Genomic DNA, 15821 nt, shown 5'->3' on the forward strand with positions numbered 1-15821 from the left:
CTTAAAAAACTCCCATACATGAGCTTTTTTATCTTGATGTTATAATTTATAAAAAAAAGTCTTTAAACCCGATATCTCTGCTAAGTCTTGAACAAGGGAGCGGCCAAAAAAGGTATTCATCTAAAACATCTCATCAAAAACCTTGATTTCAGATTTTAGGGATTTTTTCAATTTGAATATTAGGCTAAAAAAAAACATTTTTAAATTTTGAAACTTTGTCAAAAAATATGAAATGCAGCTGTTGAAACTTTGATTTCCAGAGAAAACAACAAGTCTTTCGCTCAAACTCATTCATAAACAGTCAAATGTGCAGTCATTATCTTATCTTCAAGGCCCATTATGTGCTAGAGTGATAAAAAAGTTACACATTTGTATTTCAAGCCTTAAAAATATCTTATCTTTTTAAACTTTTTTTTTAACTTGATGATGATGCACTTTAAATTGTCATCATAAATTTCCGAATGGCGAACAAAAAAATCACTTATAATTCACTTGTTCAAACTTATTGATTGTTTTTTCGCAAAATAAAAACTGGTGGTGAAAAGCTTTAACTTATTTCAAACCTTCAAAACCTTAAGATGTAATTTAACTCAAGGGAACGTTTTGCAACTGGACAGCAAAAATATACAAACAAAATATTATTCAATACTTATCTATTTATCTTTAATCGATCAGACATTTTGTTGTGTCTTGAAAAAATTTCACAAAAAAGTGAAAGGCTGAAAGGCAACGGATTTTGGTAAGAAGATAAAGGTCCAAGCACATTCCCAAAACTAGATACAAAATATCCAATCTTCATCTTTATCTAACTTTGAACCAAACAAAAAAAATATATATAAAATTAAGTTCGACTTAACTCAAATTCTTCGTCTAAGAAAATAAAAATAAAAATTAATTATCATCGCGGTTTGTATCGGCCTCCACCTCGCTCACCGCACCGCCGTGCTATTATTATAATGATAATTTAAACTAATTTTCACATGAAGGTTCAACTCTACACTTTGCCATACAAAAATTTGCCACGATTTTTGTTGACGTTCAATTCAGGTGTTTTATAGTTAAACTCAAACTCAAATTCAAATTCATAGATACTTTTGTAGATACTCAGATATATATGTGCGCTATATTATTTGCACAGTTTATTACCGTCGAGTCGCTCGCTCGTCGTCAGTTTTTTGTTTTTTTTTTTTTTGTGTTCATATTTTTATATTTTTGTTTTCTAACGTCAATTAGTCATAACACTGTCACCGTTTGCAAAATTGATTTACTACACCAAATCGCACAATCGTACAGAGAGAGTTCACAGTACAGCACAGCAACAGCAGCGCCATTGTCATAGAGCGAGCAGTATGAGAACAAAAAAAAATTAATGTAAAAACGTGGTGAAATAATAAAAATAATTCATACAAAATTCATAAATATGAATTATTTTATGTTTAAACGCTTAAAATTTTTAAATTTATTATCAATTGTTTTGGTTTTTATTTTTGTCTTTATTCAAAACATCAATGGCGGGACATTTTTAGAGTAATATAATTTGAAATATATTCAACCAAAAACAAAATACATATATTCAAACGTATGTAAAGGTTTTTTATTTTAAGATTGAAACTTTTAGATAGTGTCTTTCAACCTATGCCACCTAGGGAGCCAGGCGACAATAGTGCCTATATTTTAGCAAAAATTTATTGGTTTGACATTTGGCTTTTTCTTCAAATAAAAATATACTTCGTTTGGAGAAGTCTCCTTTTGCCAGTAAATATATTAAAAAACGTATTAACATTTACCATGAGATTGAGATTGGAGTATAACCTTATTGATGCTAAATGAATGATTCATGGAGAAAAAACATATCTATAGGTTTTCTTGTTTTGTTTAAGTTCATTATTTGGTCATATGGAAACATATGATATTGTCTTTTGGTTGGGTTTGAAAGTTTAAGTTTGTCTTTTAAGTGAAATGACGTTTATGTGGAAGAACAAGGTAGGTATAATTAATGGATGTTTCAGTGAAAGTAGGCAAAATTTACATAAAACGTCAAAAATTAAACAAAAGATACCTCTACCACACACAAATCATGATGAAAGTGAAAGACACACAAAACCAAAACAGCCTAAGACAACCGTTTAGTTAATTAATTAAAAGCCATGTTTTTATATGCAAAATATAAATATTCACAGAAGAACGCCCGCCTTCTTGCCTAACCACAACTTTGAACTTTGCACTGTGAACGCAACCTCAAACCAATGTCTCAACTGTCAAAGTCAACAAAAATTAATGAAAACCACAAAATCTTATTAAGATAAAGTTCAAGATCGAAGAACCTTTACAAATAATTACAATTTACTATTGGCGAAATTTTTAGTTGCTGACGGCAGCTTTAATATTTCTTCAGTGAAAATTAGTTTTTCCCTCAAAAGCATAGTGACACATATACATATGTCAAAGTTTTACGTTTTCAACTAGTAAACTATCATTGAGCTTACACAGACTGCGGGAATCATAAAATTTTATTAAATTTATTGTTATTTCACTAAGCAAATTACTTTTATAGTTTTAAATTTAATTGAAATCAATTTTAGATTAAAATATAAATTTGACATATGTCATTTTGCTTCTGAAGGATAGGAGTGCTTCCGAAAGAACTGTAATCCTTTAAAAAAAAAAAACTCTAACTAACCGACCCAAATTTATTTGTTACTAACATTAAGCGACTTGACTTTAACGAATTGTCAGATCCTGCAGCAAGTTGACAGAAAACAAAAAAGATCTTAGAGAAAAAATGTAGTGATAGAATTTAATTGTCGAACTCGATTTATTTAGTTAACGACGAATATTTAGGAAAATATGTGTCACACTTCAAAAAAGACGTATATCACTTTAGTTAAGTGTCACAGAAGAGCATATAGTCCCTTGGTTGCTACCATTTTTGTATTTAAATCCCGATCTGTCAGATCAAAAGATAGATTTTAAACAATTTAACAGAAAGAAAAGGATTAATCTTAGAGCAAAAATGTAGTGTCAAATTTTATAATTGTATTCGTATAAGTTTGTTGACCCTAAATATTTAAGAAAATGAGTTTTGTGTTACATTTTTAAGAAATATTTAAAATTTGTTTAATGAACATTTTTTATTTAAATTATGAAGCCCACTAATCGACCTCCATTTAGTTGTTATTACCATTAACCTTCGTTAAATTGAACGATCTGTCAGATTTAATCATCGATTTCGAACAATTTTACAGAAAGAAAAGAGATTGATCTTAGAACAAAACTATAGTGATCGAATTTTATGATTGAGCTCGGAATAATTTGTGGACCTCCGACATTTTCGAAAATGTGTACTAATATTGTGTGGTGTAGTCACATTTTAAAAATATGTGCTTAACTTTTTAATTGTTTTGGAAGCACATATCGCAATTTTGTTTTGATCATTTGTTTAAGCCGTGATTTAGTAGTTAAACAAAAACTTCAACGCTTTTTTTTAACTTTGAGCGAAAATAATGGTTTTTATTTAGATAATAAAGTTAGTAAAGTGTGCTTCAGAAAAGTTTTGATTATTTTGTAATGTTTCGACTCTAACAGAAAATTAGAAGTATTTTTTGATCGACTGTTTAATATGTACAGTAAAATAAAAGTGGACAAATGTGTCAGCTTGAATGTATTCAAAATCCCAAATTGGGCGTATTTAACTAGTTTGCATTCAAAAGCTTATTGTAAGCCCAACTTTCTTATGATTAGCAGTCCTTATCTGTCTTTGCACAAATTGAATCCTTTCGACACCTTACTTATGAAAAAAGATATTGGTTGATAATTTTAAGCCCTGAAAATCAGATTTTTATCTGTTTAACCATTTGGAACAAATCTTAAGTTTTTATCAAAAAAGTGTTTTAATAACGTGCAAAATCGTTTAAAAATCTCAGACTTCGAAAAGAATATTTTAGAAACACAGAAACATTGCTTTCATGTAAAGTCGATAATTTATTTAACTTAACAGAAACAGACAATGTGCAGATTTTTTAACGACAACACTGCTTCGAAACTTAGAAACAAAAATATAGTTAATTTCGTTAAAGTTTGTCAGCGAAATATCAAAAGATTTGATAATTTTGAAATTAAAGTCGATTGTTGAAATTTTTTAAATAAAAATAACATTCAAATACAAGAAATTACAATGTTTCTAGAAAATTACAGACAAAAACTCTTTAAGTTTTTCTATTTTAGTAGTCAAAAGTTCAATATCAAAATTTGATAATTTGACTCGGGTTTACTCGAATCCTGAACTGAAAAACAATTTTTAAGCCTACATCACTAAGCCTTAAACTTTAATGAATTCTTTTATTTCAAACATGGTAAGAACCTTCGATAACCTTAGAATCATAAAATATACATTTGTTAATTTAAAAAATATTGTTAAAAAATCTTAACTGGCGAAAAATAAAGAATGAACCGTACAACCGTTTACCTAGGAAAATTTGTATTTTTAAAATTCAAAAATAACACAGCTTTTCTGCATATTTTAAGACCATAAACTTTGTTGCACGAGGTAAGTTGCAACCGTTAAAGAATAAGCCCAAAAATGTGTATTCTCACCAAGAAATTTCTCCAAAAATTCTTCTCTAAGAAATTCAAAAAATGCTGTGCAACAGGTTAAAGTTTTAAAGATTAACTCAATTGGTCTAAATTATTATGATATTCAAAACAAAAATCTATTTTAGAATAGTAAAACATTTTATATGAGAAATTAAATCAATAATACAAAAATAAGCTCCCTATAATAAACATTTTGAACCAGTTCCTATTTTTTAATTGATTTAGAAACGCTCTTTGGCGCTTATTCAAAATTAACATAATTTTAATAAATGTAGTAAAAGCTCATTTAAAGATCAAAAAAAAAGAAAAAAACATCTATCAATCCACGTGACTTTTTGGAATATAAATGGTCTGATCTCTTTAACAACTTTTTTGCTTCATGTTCGGTGTAAAAAGTGTGGTTTTTTCCTCAACTTATTTTAAACAGAAATTAATTTGATTTAATTGAAATTAATTTATATCTTTTAAAATAGGTTAACTTTAAAAAAGAACTCAACTTGTCTTGGTCAACTTTTTCTCTAATAATACATTTTATTTATTATACTTAAACTAATTAATATTAATATTTATTTTTATTGGAAATTACCTAGTTTTCATTTAGCCAGCAAATTGGTCGTGGTCGTGTTGTCCGTTGCCGTAGTTTGTGCGCCTACCGCATAAATTCCAACTCCTTTCAACTTTGATCATATTTCAAGATTTTTATTTTGCTTTCCAATCAGCAGCGTCGGCGGCGGCGGTATCGGGAGCTTCTTACGAATTATTACATATTTTTGAAAATTGTATTCATACACTTTATAAAAATCGCTACACGATCACTTTTCGGCATAATATCGAATTACTCAAAATATCCATTTAGAAGATATAGATATATATTTCTAAAAAATGCGAACGAATGTTACACACTGTTCAAGGTTCTTTTCTGTTCTGTTCCAATATTTTATATTTCTCTCAAAAAGGCAATAACCAAAATTTATAAAAAAAAAAAATCTGTATGCCTCCGGTGAGCCTCCTCCGATTTCGGACTTTCAGGTTCAATAACCAATTTTATGCCGATCGGTTCATGATCGGTTTTCATAAATTTCCAAACTTCTTTTAGCAAATATCGCCAAACTCCGGATTCGAGGAGATATCTCTTATAAAAGTGAAGGAACACAAAGATAGCGATTCAAAAAAAAAAAACGTCATCAAAAGTCAGGCTATCTTAATTAGCACTTTTAGTTAGCATATCTTTTCAAGATCACTTTTTTTTAGTCTTATTTTAATCGCGAGTTATATAATTACAAGTCTTAGAACACTCAGTTAGTTATTTTTTAAAAGAAAAATGTTAAAGATACAAAAGTATCTTTTTTTAAGTTTTTGTTTTTAACCCAACAACTGATCACTACGATCGTTTGTACTAAACTGAACTGATCGTGTGGCACTCGAGAACAGGTAACCTGGATAAGGTATACCAACAAAAAGGTACTATATAGAGAGAGGTCTCTTCATCGCGTATCTATCTGTATATCTGTATCTATGCGCGCGATCGCTGGTGGTTAGGTATACTCTGCTGGCAGATACCTTTTTCCACCTTTCTTTATAAAATTTTTGTTGTACCTGTTGTAGGGACTCGACGACGACGACGGATATAGAGGGCTCTCTTTTTAACCCACATGGGAATTGGGGTCCGTTCTGCTTGCCTTAGCACGTCGTCGTCGTCGTCGTCGAAGTCGCTGATGTTGTTGTTGTTTTTGTTACCGTCACCGTCACTCCACTCCATTCGACTCGACCACACCACTTGTTCCGATTCTATTCTATATCTTCTCAACTCGATTATAAGGTATGAGACTTTCAGGTGAAGTGTATAACCACTGGGGAATTAGTCTTTTTGTTCTACTCTAAGAGGTGAGATAGTTATGGAGAGAACCAAAGAACTAAAGAACCTTATGAATGAGTAAAAGTATCTAGATACTTTTTTGTAGTTGTTGTTATTATTGTTTCGGTATCTTTTATTATGATGAAATGGGAAGGAAGAGCAAAGTTACTCTATACTCTTGTTGTCAAATTAATGACGAATATGATGACGAAGACGGTGTGCCATGTTGTTTCTCAGGTAATGACTTGATGGATCGCAGAGTAAATTACCAACCGAATGAACGAATCAACGAATCAACGAACAACCGACCGACCGGCCAAAAGCGGGCTTCATTTGTCCGTGACATAATGTTACGACTTACCGACTATGACGATGACGACGACTATCTGTAAAACGAAGAAGACGACATCCAACGAGTTGATATACCTTTTTTGAGATACTTTGTGTTGGCTTTGTTGAGTCTGAGTGATCTTATGGATGGTATAACCAATCTTTAAGGTTTCTTGTTTTATTTTTGTATTTTGTTATTTTTTTTAAGATAAATTAACTTCTTGTGACTTCGACTTGAAGAAAAGATACAACGAACTCTTAATTTGATTCTCTATATAGGTATAGTACTCGTAGAATCTTATGCCTGTACGTACCTGGTGTATGCGGGGATTAAGCAAAGAAGATATATCTTATGGACAATTGCAAATTGGCAGAAGTAATGAATCTTAAAAAGGAAAATCATTGTGTGTTGAATTAATTTGTACGTGTTAAGGTTGTTTGTTTGATTTTGGTGTTTACACAGTAGGAATTAATAGATTTATATGTATTTGCAATATAAAAGAAGATTCTGTTCATTGAAGGAGTTTTTGGGAAGCTTCATAGAAGGTATTCGAAAATCAAAGCACTTACCGAATTTTAAGTCATTCGAGCAATAAAAAGTGAATGAAATGGTGATTTGACAGCTGACAGATGACATATGAGAGTTAGTTAAAAAGAAAGCATTAGGCATCCTTCTTAAACTGCAAGGAAGACAATAATTTATGATGTTTCAAACACGTTTATAGTTTCTTAAATCAGGGTCATAACTTTTTTAGTAAGTTACTAAATGAGAAGATGATTTTTTTAAGGGGTTATGACTGCCTTGAAATGATTAAAATGTTAAAACAGTGCGGGTGTGAGGAAAATCGGAAGGATTTAAGATATATAAACAATAGTGTTAAGGTTTTGAAGAAGAAAAAGTTTGGGAAACAAATTTCACATTCTTGATGTGCGGCTTGATATACTATACTTGGCAGTTCTACCGAAATTGAAGTCAATGTTAAAATATTGAGCATTTTTGGAAGTTTGATTCCAAAGGCAGAATTGTTGACGGGGGGACTCCTTATCACGAAGAACATTGCTTCTAAAAATATGGATACAATAATAAGGAAAGATGGAAATGTTTATAATTCCATCGCCTTCTATTTTTGGAAGCCTTTATTTGGATTCTACTCAGAAGCCTTAAACTTGAATTAAAGACACCTGTTGATGTCAGTTATCTACAATTATTCTGATGAATTAAAGCTTAGATCACAGACATTTTAGATGGGCTGAAAAATATCTTGCATCACATTGATGAAATTTTCAATACTTAGCATTATTTTTATCAAGGTTAAATAATTGATAAATCCATAAGAGGTCATCTGATATACAAACTCCGAGTGATGACAGCTGATTAGTTTCTTCGATGCAAGCGCCGTTCGTGATTATTTATAGTTTTAATCCATTTAAGAATCTTAATATCTCTTAATATTTAACTTATGTTAAAATCACAAAATGGCTATTATAATTTTAAGTTATATATTAAAACTATAAGGTTTCAAAGATTTGTACGTTTTTGTTTGTTCCACATTTTTAGGTTTGTTTGGTTTGTATTTTTCTTAAGAACTGTCAATTTTAGACGTGTTCAAATGCGCTGTTTTTAATAGAAGGAAATTATTATTTTACTTGTTAGCAAATCGTTAACATTTTTTAAAAGCTAGTTAATTACTTAATATTTAAAAATTGGTTTCTAGTAAAATAATAAACCATTAAAATTAAGTTTTGAAAATGTTCAACTATGTTACTTGAATGTCATTTTTTTTAAAACAACCTTTTTAAATGATTTGTTTTAAAGTGATGACATTTCGAGGCGAGGGAGAAAACGGTTCTAAGAAAAATGTATGCAAATCACTAAATGTTTCGCAGATTATGAACTAAATTTTTCAACCAATTTTTCTGATTTCAAAATGATGAATCCCTTTCCCAGATTTGAGTTTGTTTGATTTGTTTTCTTTTAACGAACTGTCACTTTTTAAAAACTATCCACAGTTTATATTTAAAAAATGTATAAATATTTAGATAATTGCTAGTTAATAAACTGCTAAAATGCTCTTAATAATGTTTAAAATTTGTGTACTTACTTACTTACTTAAGGTGGCGCTACAGTATGGGGCGGACCATGGCCTCAACCAACATGTGTCTCCAACCAGATCGGTCCCTAGCTAGCTGTCTCCAGTTTCGCACGCCAATTTGGTTGAGGTCTTCACCCACCTGAGTACAATACCTGAGTCGCAGTGAATCTCTACTGCGCCGTCCCTCGGAATTGGATTCGAAGACCTTGAGGGCTGGGGCGTTGATGTCCATTCGCTCTACATGACCTAGCCATCTAAGCCGTTGGACTTTAATTCTGCTAACTAGATCACCCGAAGAATTTTTCTCTCGAAGCAGCCTAAGACGCTCTCATCTTTCCTTGGCAGGGTCCAGGGCTCAGCGCCATAAATGAGAACCGGGATGATGAGTGTCTTATAGATGGTGATTTTAGATGCTCGAGAGAGGGCTTTACTTCTAAATTGCCTTCTAAGTCCAAAGAAGCAGTGATTTGCAAGAGTTATTCTTCGTTTGATTTCAGCGCTGGTGTCTTTGTTTGTGTTAATAGCGGTACCTAGGTAGACAAATTCCTTGACATTGTTCAGTGCTTTTTTTTGATGACAGCATACATAAACTTATTCTTGCCCTCATTGACCACTAAACCCATCTTCTTCGCTTCCATCGCAATGCTCAAAAAATCTCCACTGACATCACGCTTTGATTTTCCTATTATGTCAATATTATCTGCGAATCCGAGTCATTGGATGGACATTTGAAAGATTATGCCTCTAGTGTTGACGGTTGAGTTTTGCACAATTCCTTCTAGAACGATGTTGAAGAAGTCGCATGACAGTGCATCGCCATGTCTAAAACCCTTTTTGACATCAAATGCATCAGTGAAATCTTTCGCGAACTTGATAGAGCAGCGTGCATTTGCGTTTGACAGAGATGCCAAAACTAGGCATTGCTCTGTAGAGCTCTTCCCTATGGATGCTGTCATACGGGGCTTTAAAACCGATAAAGAGATGAAGGGTAATGATTTGAAGTTCCTGGGTTTTTTTCCAAAATCTGCCGTGGTGTGAATATTTGGTCGATAGTGGACTTTCCTGGTAAGAAGCCACACTGATAAGGACCTGTCACGTTCTTGACGAACGGGTTCAGACGTTCACATAATACAGCAGAGAGGATCTTATATGCAATGTTAAGGAGACTGATGCCTCTGCAGTTTAGAGGGTCTCCTTTCTTATGTATTGAGCACATTTTCTTCCGACCATATTTTGCAGATGAGTTGGTGCCTGCTCCCTACCAAATCATCGCCTGCTGCTTTGAATAGTTTGACAGCGATGCCGTCAGCTCCAGCAGCTTTGTTTGACTTCAGTTAAGATAAAGCTATCTTCAGTTCGTCAAGGTCGGGAAGGAATTATTGATCTGCGTCGCCTAGGTTAGGTGGTTATATCTCCGTCATCATATTTTCAACACAGACTGCGGTTCTACTACGATGTTGCCCTGACCGTCTTTACAGGCTTCGGTACGTGGCTGGTACCCTTGGTAGGTTTTTTTACCTTTTGGTAAAATATACGAACCTTATTCCTGTTGTGACATCCCTCTATCTACTCGATTGCGTGCTTTTCGTGATCTCTTTTTTTCCATCTAAGAAACAGGTGTTCCTCTCTCTCTTCGACTCGTAGAGCTCGCGAGAAGCTCAGGTCCTTCTGTACAGCGCCATTTTGTATGCCTCTTATTTTGCTGCGTGCGCTTGTCGGCAATCTTCGTCAAACCAGGCAGAGGCAGCATCTTTGATAGCTGTAAGGCAATGTTGGCACTGGTTTTCAATGTTTAATGCAGGCAACATAGGACTCATTAAGAGGTTACTAGTGACTCGATCGGAAAAGGACATGGCAGTCTCTTGGAAATTCTCACAGTTCTTCCTTGTTTAGGCTTGGACCGGAATATCCGTAGCCGTACCTTGGCTACAACGAGGTAGTGGTCCGAGTCTATGTTGTCCCCTCTGAAAGTTCGGATATCCTATATACTGGAGAAGTGTCGTGCGTCGACCGCAATGTGGTCAATCTGGTTGACGGTTGATTGATCAGGAGATTTCCATGTCCATGTGACCAGAACGTCTCATCCCGCAGCGAAATCGCCAACCTGAATCCGTTGTCGGAGGTGGTGTGGTGCAGGCTGTATCTCCCGATTATGCCACCAAAGATGTCTTCTCTTCCTAGCTTGGCGTTAAAATCTCCTAGGATAATTTTAATGTCATAGCCAGGGCACTGCTCATATGTCTTTTCCAAGAGCTCGAAGAATATGTCTTTGGTGTATTCATCTTTCTCCTCTGTTAGGGCATGCGCGCATATGAGGCTTATGTTGGCGAATTTGGCCTTGATGCGGAGCTCGCTCACACTGTTGAAACTCAAGACTTTTTTCCTGAGTCTTGTTCCAACAGCAAATCCACACCCAAATAGAAATTTTTTGCAAATGTAATTCTATTCACTATTTTATTAAATGATGTTTTTTGTAAGCGCTAAGTGACATTTTGGGATCACACTAAAGCATCGCTTTTTAACCTACAAAATAAATTCAAATTTGAGGAAAATTCAATACTTCCAACAGTAGAACAGAAGGTGAGGGGAGGTGAATAAAATCGTTTTAAATAAGGATTAAAAGGTAAAATGTTGAACCCCCGAGAACAGGTGTTTTTTTGATTAGTAGAATTCTGTTTTTAATTTTGTTATAACGTTTACAAAAATGGTTCTAGAGGACCGTTTAAAATGTCAAAAAAAAACAATTATTTGTGATGGCCTCATGTTTTAAATTTATATCTACTTCTTTCATTAGTCGATTTCAGGGATTTTAACAATTTTAAATCATTAGCCTAGGTTTTCAAGCCATCTTAACTTCATTTTTAAAAAAAAATAAAAAAATAAAATATTTGCAAATTGTAATTTATTTTTTACCCTTCAAGTGATTCTAATATAAGTTTCTTTTTTCCTGTTTAAGTCAAAATGAGCTCGACAAAAAAGTAGACATGATTAAATTAAGTCTGATTTTATTAAAAAGGGTAGCTTGAATTAAATGCCTCTTTCATAATTTGTATTTCTTTCCGTCATCTTTTTTAGGCAGATTTAAATGGAAAAATAATTCGATACGCACTGCTGAATATTAACGTGAATTTAATTATACTATGTTATGTGTATATTTTGAATGATTATTCAAATTTAATTTTTCTTACATTACAATAATGTAATGGAGCTGGTTGATTTTATCACTTTAAATACACAAAACATCCCTGATGATGAAGTTGCCAACCAAGATAGTAAATTTAAATGACTTCCATATAAAAATATAGAAATAATATCTTTTCGTGTGAAACTTTTAAAAACAAATTAAAGGATATTAAAAAATGTTCAAAAGCAAATATTAACTGTCATCTTATAATTGAGAATTTCATTTCTATTTTATGCAGGTGATCCGGTGCAAAATAGTAAATTTATTCAAAATAGTCATGATCACCATCATCATTTCGAAAACAAGTGAGTATTTTACTATTTTTATGCAGGTGAGCAGGTGTTTCCCGCACATAAAGTAATCCTCACAATTATTCTCATTAAAAATTAAAAAAAAAGAAAAAACAAACAATTATGTACCTTACATATGTAAAACTAGAACTAGAACTTCCAAAAGGGGGTGCATAATTCCGACACTCGAAGTATTGAAATAAATACAATTCAGTGGAAACCGAATGTTATCAGTTTAAAAGATTCCACTTTTTCCGTTTTTACCCTTAAAATAAAAAAACAAAATAAATATATGTATTTAATAATTGTGTCTAGGGCGAATTCCGGCGAATCAATTTAAGGGTGAATTTATTAATTATGTGTCGCACAGAAGTTTTCTCCTTTTTTGTTGACACTGCACAAGATAATAACTAGGACTCTTTAAGGATCATGGTTGTGTTGGATATTCCCACAAGAGTTCTGGAATCTACTGAGGCTCAGCATGACCGGAAGAATCATACAAAAGGACACAAAAGGTTGGGAATAAAAGGAAGAGAATTAACTGCTGAAAAATTGAAGGTCATTAATAAAATGAAAACATTGAGGTTTCTTGTGAATGACAAAGGGATTTTTAAAAGTGGTTTAATTGAATGATTGGTGTGTATTGAACTGGGACTTATTCACCAAACTCGCTTAAGGTATTTAATAACTTTACAAATACTCCCAAGCCAATATAGTTTCGAAACTGCCACACTTAAGCAAATTTAGCTTATTTATTAACTATCAAAAAACTATTGAGCAAAATATAGGTACTTTACTTTTATACCAATTAGTCAATACAAGAATATTTCTAGATCAGATAGACAATATAAAACAAAATACTTGAAATTAAAAGGTTCATTTATTAAACAATCAGACAAATTTATACCAATTAGAAAATTTGAATTTAATACAAATTGTCAAATACAAAAATAATGCAAAGCAAATTATTCTCAATATGTAAATTATACCAATCAGAAAGTCACTAAATGTTTTGAAACAGAAAAATCAAACAATTTTTGTCAACGGTCAAAATTGGCAGCTTAGGCATTTTTTTTTGTATACCAATAAATTGCACTGAAGTGGTCCCTAATTTATTTACATTGATAAGCTTTATCATTTTAATAGCACACAAAAGCTCTGAAAAAATGTTTAACTAACTGACATAAACTCGTATAAAGGATATCAGAACCATTACAAAATGTGCGTGCTTTTCCTCAGCGTATTTCCTTGTTAAGCTTCTATAAAAAAAGTTCCATTTCCATAAGTTTGTCATTTAAAATTTATAACCATCTCCCTATCAGTTAAAAGTATAGTTTATACCAGTCAGCAAATAATTTTGTGAAGATGCGAAAATAGTATTTTTGTAAAGTACAACCTTTTTAAGTTTCGGTTCAGTTAATTACTCTTTGGCAAAAAAATATCTCCAAAATTATGATTTATACGAATCAAATTCACATTCACAAATCCGCTGGCCCGGTAGTATCCCCGCTATTCCTCTAAAGAGGTGTTCTTCAACACTGGCGAAACCACTGCGTAAGCTTTTCCATCTGTCCTATTCTACAGGTCTCTTTCCGAGTGGATGGAAAACTGCATTTGTCCAGCCTGTCCCTAAAAAAGGCGAATCCTGCTCACCATCTAACTATCGGTCAATTGCACTTACGTCCCTTCTTTCCAAGGTCATGGAAACGCTGATCAATTTTCAGCTTAAGAAATATCTTGAAGAACGAAACCTTCTTAATGACCGGCAGTATGGCTTTCGTTGCAATAGGTCCACTAGTGATCTCAAGGTTTATCTGACCGAACAGTGGAACAAATCTTTACATCGATTTGGAAAAAAGTAAGATTATTGCACTTGATATTTCAAAAACATTTAATAGAGTTTGGTATCAAGCTCTTTTATCGAAAATGCGTGCAATTGGTATTGTTGAATCCCTTCCCTGTTGGGTTAGAAATCATCTTTTGGACCATTCAATTCAAGTAGTCTTGGAAGGGTTCAAATCTGATACCCATAAAATAAACGCTGGTGTGCCCCAGGGCTATGTTTTGTCTCCGACGCTCTTCCTCATTTTTATTAATGCTCTTTTGTCTGAAACTTCTAACCCACTACACTGTTTCGCTGATGACAGTATCCTCAGCTTTTCAAATTCGTTTTAAGACTCTCATCCTTGTCCTTCGGATGTAGACGGACGGCAAAATATGAAAAGCTCATTAAATTCTGATCCTGACAGCATTGTTCAATGGGGAATCAAAAGCCGTGTAAAATTTAATGCTTCGAAAGCTCAATGCTGTCTACTGTCGCAAAAGCGTAACCCTCCCCCAATGCCACTATCCATGAGTCGTTGCATCGAGGAGACTGAACAGCTATCAGTCCTAGGATCACATATTTGACATCGCCAAAAATACTGCTAAGTGTTTGGGTTTTCTCAGATGCAAGAAGTTTTTTACTCTTTCTGATCTGGCTATAATTTATAAAGCCTATATTCGTCCAAAACTTGAGTACAATTCCCATATTTGGGCAGGTGCTCCTATAACCCACTTGAGTCTCTTGGACAGAATTTAAAAAAAAGGCTGGGATGCGACCCACACTGATAACTTCCCATCCCGTCTGTCGATTTGTCTTGCTTAAAAGTTTGTCTATATGTACTCGTATCAATTTTTACCAAATTTGCGTACTATTTTTTGTAGATTTTATTTTTTATGAAAAAACTGACTGTTGGATTTTTATATAAAAATTACTGAATATGGAAAACAATATTTTCTGTGATATAAAATAAGTTTGAAGATAATATATTTAATTTTTGAAAAGCTATTTGAGCCGAAAGTAAATTTTTACCGACGGCATCAATTATAGTCTTGTTGCCCTGATGCCTTATTAAGAAATAATTTGTAAATTTATTTGTAAATTATTTGATTAAATAAATAATAAATAAATAAATTTTTACCAAGTTTTAGTATTGTTTTTTTTTTAGAGTTTTATTTTTTGTAAAAAAAACTGTCAATTCGAATTTTTTAAAAATTTTACCAAATGTTGAAAACAATATTTCTTATAAGATAAAATTAGTTTGAAGCCAATATTTAAAATTTTTGAAGAGATATTTGAGTCGAAAATCAATTTTTACCAACTTTTATACATTTTTGTTAAGGTTTTTATTTTTGGTAAAAAAAAACTGTCAATTCGATTTTTCTCAAAATTTGTCCTAATGTTGAAAACAATATTTCTTATAAGAAAAAATTAGTTAAAACCTATTATCTCAAAGTTTTTAAAAGATATTTGAGTCGATATTCAATTTTTACCAACTTTTGTTATTTTTTTTCGGTTTTTAATTTTTTGTAAAAAAACTATCAATTCGATTTTTTTCAAAATCTTACTGCACGTTGAAAACAATAGTTTTTGAAAGATTTTTCTTTTTAGGTTTTTATTTTTTTTTTAAATACTGACAGTTCGATTTTTTTCA

At 32.3% G+C, this 15821-nt stretch overlaps 1 long non-coding RNA gene across 1 annotated transcript in view; it reads right to left on the minus strand.

The window, feature by feature from the left end:
• Positions 1–6101, minus strand: part of LOC129951350 (uncharacterized) — a 34901-nt gene extending 28800 nt beyond the window's left edge. The window contains exon 1 of the long non-coding RNA XR_008782174.1: positions 5180–6101. This is a non-coding gene — a long non-coding RNA (uncharacterized LOC129951350). The remainder of the gene's footprint in view (positions 1–5179) is intronic.
• Between the last annotated feature and the right edge of the window lie 9720 nt (positions 6102–15821).

Source organism: Eupeodes corollae, chromosome 3 (genome assembly GCF_945859685.1).
Source record: "Eupeodes corollae chromosome 3, idEupCoro1.1, whole genome shotgun sequence".
NCBI lineage: Eukaryota > Metazoa > Arthropoda > Insecta > Diptera > Syrphidae > Eupeodes > Eupeodes corollae.